The following is a 12,793-nucleotide window of genomic DNA, read 5'->3' on the forward strand; positions in this document are numbered from 1 at the left end:
AGCCCATGTCTGAACATCATTTCAGCTGCAGGGAGAATCCTAATACTGTATATGCAGTTTTCAGGGTTATCTACTCCATGTGGATTAGAAATGTAGTGGAGTCCAGTTAATTGGACCATCAGTTAATTGAGGCAGCTGCTTATTTGGAGAAACTCTTTAAAGAACAAAAGCTTATTGAGAAAATTGCCAGGAATCCCTTCATTTATTTGGGGCACTATGCTGCTTAATTGAGACAGGAGACTGTTGCCGAGCAGCATTAGTTGCATGCACTTACTAGACCATTAGACACTACACTGTGCTTAGAGAAAACAGTTTTTAAATAGCATTACTTGCACGGGCTTGTGTTCAAAAAGCTGTGAATTTAGTCACTAATAGTTGATCAGCAAAACCATTCTGAACTGTTTTGCTCGCTGAGGTGTCAAGCTTTGAAGTATGGAGATGCCAGAAATGGCTGGGAGTGAAAATGAAACTATTTCACTCCTTCAACAAGTTAGGCACTACAAAGAAAAGGTGTCAACAATCATCTTGAATATTAGAATGAAAATTAAGATCTGGAAGATGCAATCATCTAAAGTATTGTGAAAAGGTGGTCCATTATCTTCACGCGGTGTCTGCACTGATTTTGTTCATTTACAGTTAGTCAAAGGAACATGGCTGCATACACTGAATGAATTCCTCTGTTGATAACTACTAGGAACCTATACACAGTTTTATAGTATCGTAGTAGGATTGACAGTGTTTTAATTTGTTCTGTATTTTACTTAACTACATAATTAGTTACTCAGTTACTGGTAGTTTGTCTTTTTTTTTATCCTTTTTTAACTATATCCATGAAACTTTGGTTAATTGGGGCACCCACTTAACTGGGCCAAAATGTACTTGTCCTGATGTGCCCCAATTAACACTGCATTTTGATTCCTTTGAATGCTGTTTTAATTCAACTTATTTTGTTTTGCTTTATTTTTGTACAAAAAAAAAGAGGGAATGACCTGGCAGGTGCTTCAGGTCACTTGCTGGTTTCAAGTCTTCTACACAATTCAGTTGTTCTCATTTCCATTGGTAGTTCCTTTCTTCTTGGACTGCTGGGGGAGCTTCTTTGGATACAGGATGACAGGCATGGCCCCAGCTCTACATCCGCTGATAGCTTACCTCACATTATTATTACAGGCTTCATTTGGCCACATGGATAATCAAATGGATCAGTGTGTAAATATTCCAAATTAGACTCTAATCATGCCAAGATCAATCTTCTTTATACATGTCCTAAAGCCTGTCTTCTGTGTGCCTTTGGCTGAGCTGGTACCCCTGTTTAGTGATATTGCTACAGCAGCTGGGTGGCTAATGGAAAGCTGCTAACTCAGAACAGCCTGTGGATGACCTGAGATTGATGTGAAGAAGCTCTGGGCCTTGACATCCTGATTGCAGGGTGCACAATCTTGACTTGGGTGGCATCAATGTGGTTTACTGGCCGAATGTTAAGGACACAGTTGGACAAGAGGTAATGGGTAATTATCCTGCAGTCTGAGGAACTTGCCCAGCAGTATGTGGAGACTGGTAGCTGCTGCTTGTGCTACACCAGGAACTGTGACATCACCACATGCTGCATCAAGATTGGGTTCTCAAGCATGCTGATGGAACTTGTCATCTCTTCCATGACCCCAGCTCTGAGCAAAGCCCAGTGGCAAGACTACTCAGCCTCCCCAATGCACCAAGCATCACAGTGTGCATAACCAGCAATTCCTTCTGTAGTCACTATCTGAAACCATTACAGTGCAATTCACGCACTAATTTTGGGCTCCTCTTCCTTCCTCCTCCTTTGTGTAACTCCTACTCCACCACCACCCCACCTCAACTCCTGCCATGTGGGCTGGTATCTGCAGTGCCCATGCCTCTTTTGAATAAAGAAAAGGTTCATCGTTCTTTACTGCCAAGGAAGGTTGCTTGACTTGACGTAATCTATTGTTACAAGACTGGAGGGATGAACATCATATTTAGAAGTAAACATCCCACTGTACTAGTAGATCATTTTATTAATTCAAAGGCCAGTAATTTGAATAATTTTACAAATCATCTTCTTCAATTGTCAAAATGAAGTAATTTTCATTTCAATGCATCCAACTCAATTTCTCTAAGTATTTTCTGTATGAGTTTTCTCGGACTAGTTTGTTAAAATTACAGTGTCTGTTCAAGCTGGATCTCATAGATGCACAAAAAGATATATAATTCCTAGAATTTGATTTGAGTGTTTAAGGTTGATTATTATTTTCCTCAAGCATCAACACAATCGTATAGGTCACAGGATTAAGTTTGTGAATTCTGCTTGTTTTGCATTTTCTTAAATAATGTTATTGCTATTTTAGCTCTTTAAACTTTCAAGATGCAAGTGCTGACCTACATGCATATTTTCTATTCTGCACATCAAATCTCCTCACATGTTTCCTACTGCAACTGATTACTTCCCCCAAGTCCTTAGAACAACAGCATCTTCTTTGTCTTCAAGTTTGTCATTGAAGAAGTAGGAACCAGAATAGACCACTCCGCCGCTCCTGCCATTCATTAGGATCCTACCTAATCTGATCTTCACTAAGATCCTACCTGATCTGATCTCAGTCCATTTTCTTTTATTCTCCTCAAAGTCCCCCAAATCCTTTGAAAATCCATCACAGTCTTGTATATTTTCAACAACTTAGCCTCCACAGCTCATGTAGTAGAAAATTCCAAAGATTTACAACTTTTCTGCAATCTTGTGATTAATACCTAACTTATCTTTTTTCATTGGCTGTTTTTTTTTTCTACTATTATGGCATCTTGCATTATTTTTTCACCCATTGACAAAGTTGTGGTTCATGCAGGTTCAGGCTCACTTCAACTGAGTTAGAGTGTGCTTGTCCCAGAGTCTTGATATGTGTTATACTTTGCTTCCATTTACCCTGATATCTTAATATTGATCTGAAATGGAACAACTCCCAACTGTTCATACAATATAAAAGGCCACAATATGCAAAAAGGTGGTGACCTCATCATCTGGAATTTAGCTCTGGGAGACAAATAACTGACCCAAGCTGACAATCACTGCTTTTCGTTACTTTCCCCGTTGCCATGAAACTGTTGCTAAGCAGATTTTCCCATGGTTACACAAAAGTGGCAGCTGACTCTGAGGTAAATTATCAGTGTAAATCTGTCGCTTATCACTAGGTAACACAATATGATTTAACTGCAGTGCAGTGGGCTAATGTCGTGCAGTGTTTGCTTTGAAACCAACTGAAAAATATAGGGCAGACATTACAAAGCACACCAGTAATGAACACAACATACCAGTTGAATAGTAATATTGTGTGATCTATACTCACCTGCCTTTAGACCAACAGTTTATTTTGAGTCTACGTATTAGACAAAGTGTCAAAAATGTAATTGATCAAAGGTTGCTAAAAACCTCTTATAAAGTTTAATGCATTTATTGATCTGCTCAATAGGACTTGCACAATGAGAGGAATGTCATAACATTAGACAGGCATCAATGGGAACAATCCGTATTAGGTTAATAATGTCCCAGTGATTTTCAGCTGGATCAGCACTAATATCAGTCCCGTAATCAAATGCAGCTAAAGATGCAGTTCTTCTGCTTAATTTAACTTCAGGTCTCTTTGTCTAGTGTGGAATATATTAGGAAAAAATGTGTTATAAACATTTCCACATTAAGTGGTTGCAGTTAGTACACCCTTCAGAACAAAGTAATGTCAGTCATGTTATTCAAAAATAGGCTTTTGATGGGATTAGTGCAAACTGAAAATACATGAAATGTGTGGCATTGTTTGTTGCTGTGCCTGGAGAGGAAGCATGTTGAAAACTCTGCAATCTATTCTGTAAAAAATCTAGAAATATAGGAGATTGTATGAGAGTTTAAAACACAGTGTGCACAATGTAGCTAGAACACAAAAGAATAGTTTAAAGCAAGTTACCAACATCATTACAAAGTATTCCACAGTACAGTACATAACAAGGACAATAGGTCCATGCCAGTGTTTATGTTCTACATAAGGCTCCCTTCAAAGTTCAAAGTAAATTTATTATCAAAGTATGGATATGTCACCATGTACTACCCTGAGATTCATTTTCTTGTAGGCATACACAGTAGAACAATGAAATACAATAGAATGGAGAAAAAACTACACATATAGACTGACAAACAACCAATGTGCAAAAGAAATCAAACTTTGCAAATACAAATAATAATAATAATAAATGAATAAATAATACTGAGAACCTGAGTTGTAGACTCCTTGATACCCCACCTCATCCCGCTTTGACCAACTCCATCAATATATCCTTCTATTTCTTCCTTTCTTATGTGCTTGCATAATTTTCATTTGAAAGCACCTTTGCTTTTTGCGTCAAGTATGTGCTCTGGTGGCAGGTTCCACACTTCACTGCTCTCTGGCCAAGCTACTCAATGCTATTTTTATCCAGGGCTGGGAGCCTTTAGCAATACCTGACCTACAACTCTTCCAGTTGCACACTGCAGGCACTGGCTAGGCATGTGTACCATGGCAGGACTGGGTACTTACAGTATATTCAACTGTGTTGGGATGGAGTGTGAGGGAGGGTGTTTGGGCTAATGAGCAGCATGTATAAATGAGTGAAGACAACTGAAAGGTCAAATAAAATAGTTGACACCATGTTAAAATAGTGGAGACAAAAATTTGGTATGAGCATATCAGCATATATTCTAAAATAATTTTAATGGCCTACAGTATGGGTTTTTAAATTTGTTGTTCCTGAAATTAATTAAAATGGATGTAATATATTATGTATCCTGAGAAAGTATTCTGTTACAAAAATGACAAGAGTTGATTGAGGATTTATTTGAACGTTATTGTAACCACTGGTCCATGGGAACTACTTGAACGAAAATATTAACTCAGCATAGGTTTCCCAAGGCGTGCGCAACCCTGCACTAAAAGGGCATTTTCATGAGATTGTTCTAATGATTTTCAAAGGTCACTGGTGTGAGTGAGGATCACCTGGTGGACTGGTAGTTTCCGCTATAGTGCTGGATAAAGGAAGCCTCCATGTGAAGCCTGATTAAAGAAGATAATCTCACTTCTCTTGTTTTGTACTCGTTTGTAACTGATGAACATGGAAAGAAATCTCTGTTCAAATAATTTCTTCTGCCATTTCTGACCACTTTATTTGAGATGAAATCTGCTAAAACAACTTGGGGGAGTGGTGACTGCAATTCCCCCTTGGATCAATCTACTGGAGGGAGAGGAATTTCTACGGCCTTTCCTTTATCAAATTATTCTCTTCCTTTTGTCTCCTGTGTACAAAAGAGTTGTGTTGGTAAATGCATGGCAAGTGCCTTTCTGTCTTCATATCTCTGATGCGCCTGCATCAACTTCGATACTTAGACAGAGAAGCTATTTAATTGTGGAGGGTATGCATCTGTCACTCATGCATGGACTCAACATGAGGCAACTGCTTAGTGATTAACAGTATGTTTTTTCTTATGCCACAGCCCAGAAAACCTATTCCAGTAATTTTTTCTTTCTTTCAAAAAGCCAATTCCTGCCAATTACACATAATATCAGTTGTAATGCATTGATTTCTCTAAATAAAATCAAATACAAGAATATCACTATGAATATCTGAATGTGATCACCCTTGTACAATCCTCCTTGTCATAGCTGGCTCAATTTTTAAACTCACTTTCCTAGCAAAAAAAAAGAGAAGCAAATATAATCACTCCAGTTTTTTTCTACCTTGCAAGCTATTTGGATTCAGCCACCAATCTGATGGACAATTTATCAGTCTCTTCAAAGCCAAGCATACTTTTCATCGCATTGAGCAAGATCTGTTTTGTCAATACCAATCAAGTAGAATTTCACTGGTAACTGACTTTTGGGAATGATCCACTGCGTTTTACTTCTCAGCTAAGGAAGAAGAGAAGTACATATAAAATTTTTGTTTATGTGACTGGAAATGTCTGGAATCCCATTTTGAGTTCACTGAAGATGGTTGTAACTTTCCTTCCCAGAATTATCCCATTTCTCTATACCATAACAGCCTTGGAACCTATTTTAAGGCTCTCCTTTCTGCCTTAATAATCTTTTAGTTTGTTATGTTCTGTACAAGTTTCTGACCTGCCACCATCTTTAAGTTTGCTTCTATTATGAATGTTATTCATTAACAATGGGTGGTAGCCCTCCCCTTGGAATTTTCACTAGACATGTTGGCATGTTGCATTTGGAGAAAGATCAGACCGGGCCTTTGATTTTGAGAAAGTTATTACAGGAGTTGCAGGTGCCCCTTTTAATGGGAAGACAGAACAGGACTTTATAGCCGGAAACATCTAAAGATAATTCAGGCACATTTTTCCAGGTATACAGGATTGCCTCACGCTGATTTTAAGCTTTTAAACATTAAGCAAGTTAATGAGAAATTTTTTCCTCCTTTTCAAAATTAAAATTATGTTCTTATTTGCCTGACATAAAGATGATGGGTGTTATTGGCGTATAGCTTTGCTAGCAAAATATAAAGTTCTTTGATTGTCAGAAATAACTTAATCAACAAAAATGTATTCATATGAAATGTTTTGTTTTACTTTTGAGAAGACATTTATTTCAGAATTGTTAATCTGTCTTCTCAAAGGACAACACAAAAAGTTATTTCAAAGTGAATTTTTTTGTACCTTGAACAGTTTTCCTTTGTCTGCTTCCTGTCCTCCATTATTCTGTTAAACATCTGTTCTTTGGTGGAGTGTGGTTTTATAATCTCTAGGTATTCTGCAGTATCCCAGCATTAATCTTGATTTCAGGATCAGGGTGCTATTCAACCATGATAGGCTTCACAGGTAATTCTTTCATTAACTGCTATCTGCATATCTCTTTTGCGTCACTGAGTAATGCAGATGAGGTGTAATCTCAGTTGCTATTCTGCTTTCTGGTCCATTACACTAGGGAATATTGCACGATCACTTCAGGCATTCTTTCTAACATCTAATCAACATAGATCTAAATAAGAACTAAATAAGAAGGATCTAAATAAGAACTTCCTTAAATTCACTGCTTAAACTACTAAGCTTCTATATAAATCACATAATTTCTGATGCCAACTATTGATCTTAAATAATTATCCAAAATAATTCTTGGCATCTGTCTTTTGAGTAGCAGATGCACAGTTCAGACTACAACAAATCGAGCTAATCCGTTGTTAAATTAATTCCTTAGAAAAACGAGTAAATGTTTAGTGATGATAAGATAAATATAGAAGTAAAGAAAATGCTGTAGTGCTGTTGGGGCAACCAAAACTATCATGAAAATATAACAAATCAAGATGAACATTGCAGTTTTGAATGCAAGGAAGATGACTTCCTGATTGCATTCTTCTTCTACTGGATATAGGTTGCTGACAGCAGCTTGCCAGAGTCCCCTAGTCTTTCAAGTTGTCTCCAGGTGTAGCCCTTCCTCGAAGATCCTTTCTCTCCCAGGGATGAGATCTTTGGAGCTTTTGGTGGCATTTCTGTAGCACTGTTTTTTTTTGTATAGAATGGGGTTGCTAGCCTCATGTCCTACCCTCCTCCTCTTGCAGCCGGGCTTGGGTCTATCCATGGCAGAGTTCCTGATTTGTCTTAAAAATATATTAAGTAATCTTTATCTTCAATCTGCTTTCTAAATAAATTGAATGTATCCACTTGGAAAGCAAGATTAGTTAGGAAATATTAAGTTGTTCTTCAATTTCTTGTTTCAGAAGCATGCCCCTATTAATTTGCCCTTATAGACACAGTTCTGTTTGAACCTACAGCTCAGCAGGTGTTGGATCCTGATACTTTTGTGATCCAAGGGTTTTTCGTAAGTCAAAAGCGAAGCATAAAACTTGTTGCTTACGATCATTTAATTGTGTGTTATAAGAGCAAAGAAGAAGGCAGAAGCACGGCAAGAGACAAGGTGAGGGAGAAAGAATAAAGGCTTTCTCATACCAGACTACTGATAACAGAACATTCATTTGATAGCAGTTAACCAATAAAATAGCCACCCCTAAAACCAAGACATTTCCAGAAAAATACGGAGACAACTCTAACCGCAGAACAATTGTGTATACTGTACATACTGTAGGTGATTGTATAAAAATACAAACAAGCATAAGAAAGTTAAACTACAAGGAAAATAACCATTCTCACCCAATTCAAATGAGGACACAGCATTAACTAAAGAGGTTTAACATGAGGATAAAATTCTACACATGGGGATTTTTTCATTCTTGTGGTTGTGGAGGCTCGTGGAAAGTAAACGAGAAGAACAGGATGGACAATGATTTTATTGAATGGGGCTGACTGTTCTCTTCCTGTTTTTATTTCTTTTGTTCTCACTTTAAATATTTAGGGGGTGTTGATTGAGGGATAAACATAGGCTAAGACATGTTATTTCTCTTCTTTGAATTATGCATGGTAATTACAATCTTTAAAGAACTAGAGCAGGCAGACAGAAGCCCATATTAAAGTTTTATCCAAACAACTGCATCTTTGACAATTGCCGTAGTCCCTGGACTGTCAGCTATAAACTGTTCAAATTTTGGTGTGGTTGCACAGGAGATCTTTCTTAACTGATCAAAACTGACAAATTAATGCAAATTAGCTCAAAATATTGTCCACACTATCCTCTGTGTTTTCTCTGGTCATTTTTGGAAGCATTCAGTATTTTACTGTGGAATTACTTGACTTTCACAATACTATGTAGTAGTTCCATGGATCATAATCACTACAGGTTTTTAAAAAATAATATTGTTAATTACAGAGGGATTGCATGTTCTTGTCAAGTATTAATGCCTTACGATTAGTAAATTAACCACAGCAAGCAAATCTATTAATTTTGTAGCAAGTATGAAGTGTTCATTTACTATATGTAACAATGCAAAAAAGTGTTGGTTTTCTTTGCATTAAATGCATAGATAGTCTGATCACATCTGAAACCATCTGTTTAAGAGAAAAAATATTCCCCAGTTGTCTTTTCCTTCATTTGAAGATACAGATTATTGATTTTTAGTTTGTTGCAAACTGACTTAAGCCCTCACAAATCTTAGACAATATGTTGATTTTAGTATCTGACATTTTCTAGAGAAGTAAATCCAGTCTATTTCAGACATCCCATCCTGCAAAAACTCACTTCAGAGAGGTCTCAACCTCATTTCAGGGAGGTCTCAACCTCATAGCAGTCTGTGTCAATGAATTTGTTAATTTTTCAGGACATCAGATTCACAAGTGTTTTGTGAGTCAAGCAACACACATCAAAGTTGCTGGTGAACGCAGCAGGCCAGGCAGCATCTCTAGGAAGAGGTACAGTCGACGTTTTGGGCTGAGACTCTTCGTCAGGACTAACTGAAGGAAACGCTAGTAAGAGATTTGAAAGTGGGAGGGGGAGGGGGAGACCCAAAATGATAGGAGAAGACAGGTGGGGGAGGGATGGAGCCAAGAGCTGGACAGGTGATTGGCAAAAGGGATGTGAGAAGATCATGGGACAAGAGGCCCAGGGAGAAGGGAAGGGGGGAGAGGGGGGAAAAATCCAGAGGATGGGCAAGGGGTATAGTCAGAGGGACAGAGGGAGAAAAAGGAGAGAGAGAAAAAGAATGTGTGTATATAAACAAATAACGGATGGGGTACGAGGGGGAGGTGGGGCATTAGCGGAAGTTAGAGAAGTCAATGTTCATGCCATCAGGTTGGAGGCTACCCAGACTGAATATAAGGTGTTGTTCCTCAAACCTGAGTGTGGCTTCATCTTTACAGTAGAGGAGGCCGTGGATAGACATATCAGAATGGGAATGGGATGTGGAATTAAAATGTGTGGCCACTGGGAGATCCTGCTTTCTCTGGCGGACAGAGCATAGGTGTTCAGCAAAACGATCTCCCAGTCTGCGTTGGGTCTCGCCAATATATAGAAGGCCACATCGGTAGCACCGGACACAGTATATCACCCCAGCCGACTCACAGGTGAAGTGCCGCCTCACCTGGAAGGACTGTCTGGGGCCCTGAATGGTGGTAAGGGCGGAAGTGTAAGGGCATGTGTAGCACTTGTTCTGCTTACAAGGATTAGTGCCAGGAGGGAGATCAGTGGGGAGGGATGGGGGGAGACGAAGTCGCATTCACCAGCAACTTTGATGTGTGTTGCTTGAATTTCCAGCATCTACAGAATTCCTCGTGTTTATGTTTTGTGAATCAGCTGACTTCTGAATTCTGTCTTGATGTGCCATGTTCACAATAGCTGCTGTCTTGGTTGATGAGCAGACATAGTTTTTTGCTATTTCTGAATCAGGAAACATTTTCCTGAATAGCTTGCCTGTGTGCTTACACACCTGGAATGGCAGGTTATGCTCAACAATGAAAGATGTAAAGTACACCTCAGCTCTAGTGACTTTCTTTGTCAGACTTTGGTTTTCTGCTGAAAAGAATTGTGAAATACTTGAGCAGCCTTCCCTGCGCTGAGCCTCCCTAATATGTTGTGGTCCCTAAAAGAAATAAAAGCATGAGGTGTATCCTTATTACAGGTGTGCGCTGCTTAACGTCCATTCGGACAACGTCCGATTGCATATACGTCTGTTATCTCACACACACACACACACACACACACACACACACACACAGCCTGCAATAGTCGGGATCAGAACTTACTTTTTAAAATCGAAATGGGGGATTTTAAATGAGTGATTTAGAAGTTCTGTATCTTCAAGTTCAAGTTTATCGTCATCGGGCTGATTGTCCACAAACGAAACGACCTCTGTCCGGACCATCTGTAGCCACAATACACATACCATGCACACCACATAAAACAATATATTACCATATTATTTAATAAAGTGTAATTCAAAATGCATGTAAACAGTTCGCTATCCTAATGACGAGACCTCGGTGGGGGCTGGGTATTTATTGAAATCGTCTTTTCTTCTGAAAACAGTTGCGCTTAAACCCAGCCCCTGGCGGGCTTCGATGTACCTGTAGTTGGAAGTGTTTCAGGAAAAAAAACCCGAAGAATTTGCTTGCTGTGAGCGCGTTTGTCAAAGATGTCTTAGCGGACGATTTTGGAATTTCGCTCCAATTTAAACCCCGCTCTAATCCCCTTCAAGACGCCAACGCACCCCACCCGTATAGGACAGCCTCGCGTAGTCAGGTTGTCATCGCCAGCCTTGGGAATTTCTTCGCCAGGCTTTTGTACTTCATCACCGACAATTGTTCTGATCATCTCAGCGTCATTACAGACAGCAGCAACTGAACTGATGGACTATGGAAGACAGAGAGAGGTCAACTGTAAAGCCCGCCCACAGAGAAAACTGATAGGTCTACTTAGCACAAAGAGAGATCAAGCAGGATTCATTCATTTTCTTTCCTTTTTTTCCCTCTCCCTCTCTAAAAAATCGATTTCCGGGATATTGTATATAATTTGTGGGCATCAGGGAGCTGCTATCAATATGCGGGAGACTCCCGGAACTCCCAGGAGAGGTGGGATGTCTGCTATTTACTCATGGAGAATAGCCAAGAACATAGGTAGAGGGGAAGGCCATTTAAGACCATACAGCCATAAGGCATAGGAGAAGGATTAGGCCATTTGGCCCATCAAGCCTGTGCAGCCATTCTATCATGGTTGATTTATTATCACGCTCAACCTCATTCTCCTGCCTTCTCTACATAACCTGTGATGCCTTGATTAATCAAGGACCTATCACCCTCCGCTTTAAATATACCCAATGACTTGGGCTCTACAGCCATCCATGGCAATGAATTCCAAAGATTCAACATGCACTGGCAAAAGAAAAACCCTCTCATCTCTGTTCTAAGGGGACATCCTTCTATTCTGTGACCAGTGATGTTCTTCAGGGGTCGGTGTTGAGACCACTTCTTATCACAGTATTTTTCAGTGATTTGGATGACAGAATTGATGGCTCTGTGACCTAGGCTGTGAACAATCCAGAGACAGGTGGAGGGGCAGGTGGTGTTGAGGAAGCAGGGAGTCTGAGAAGGACTTAGACAGATTTGGAGGTTGGGCAAAGTGGTAGCAGATGGAATGTAGTGTAAGGAAGTGTATGGTCATGCACTTTAGTAGAAGGAATAAAGGCACAGATTATTTCTAAAAATCAGAGATGCAAAGGGACTTGGGAGTCCTCGTGCAGGATCCCCTAAAGTTTAGCTTGCAGGTTGAGTCAGTGGTGAGGAAAGTAAATGCAATGTTAGCATTCATTTTGAGTGTACTATAAAAACAAAGATGTAATGCTGAGGCTTTAAAAGGCATTGGTCAGACCACACTTGGAGTATTGTGAGCAGTTTTGTGCCCCTTATCAATGAAAAGATGTGCTGGCATTGGAGAGGATCAAGAGGAGGTTCAAAAAATTGGTTCAGGGAATGAAAGGATTAACATATGAGGAGCATTTGATGGCTTTGGGATTGTACTCACTGGAGTTTAGAAGGTTGAGGGGTGATCTCATTGAAACCTATTGAATATTGAAAGGCCTTGATAGAGTGGATGTGGAGAGGATGTTTCCTATAGTGGTGGAGTCCTGGACTAGAGGGCACCGCCTCAGAATACAAGGACGTCTATTTAGAACAGAGATGAGGAGGAAATTTTTTTAGCTAGAGGGCTGTAGACCTGTGGAAATCATGACCACAGATGGCTGTGGAGGCCAAGTCACTGGGTATGTTTAAAGCGAAGCTTGCTAGGTTCTTGATTAGCCAGAATTATGTGGAGAAGGCAGGAGAATGGAGTTGAGAGGGATAATATATGAGCCAAGATGGAATGGCAGAGCAGACTCAGTGGGT

The 12,793-nt window shown here is 39.6% G+C and overlaps 1 protein-coding gene across 2 annotated transcripts in view; it reads left to right on the forward strand.

Annotated features, from left to right (window-relative positions):
• Positions 1-12,793, forward strand: part of LOC140204573 (rho guanine nucleotide exchange factor 9) — a 247,829-nt gene that overhangs the window by 164,979 nt on the left and 70,057 nt on the right. The window lies entirely within an intron of this gene.

This window comes from Mobula birostris, chromosome 10, assembly GCF_030028105.1.
Source record: "Mobula birostris isolate sMobBir1 chromosome 10, sMobBir1.hap1, whole genome shotgun sequence".
In the NCBI taxonomy this organism is placed as follows: domain Eukaryota; kingdom Metazoa; phylum Chordata; class Chondrichthyes; order Myliobatiformes; family Myliobatidae; genus Mobula; species Mobula birostris.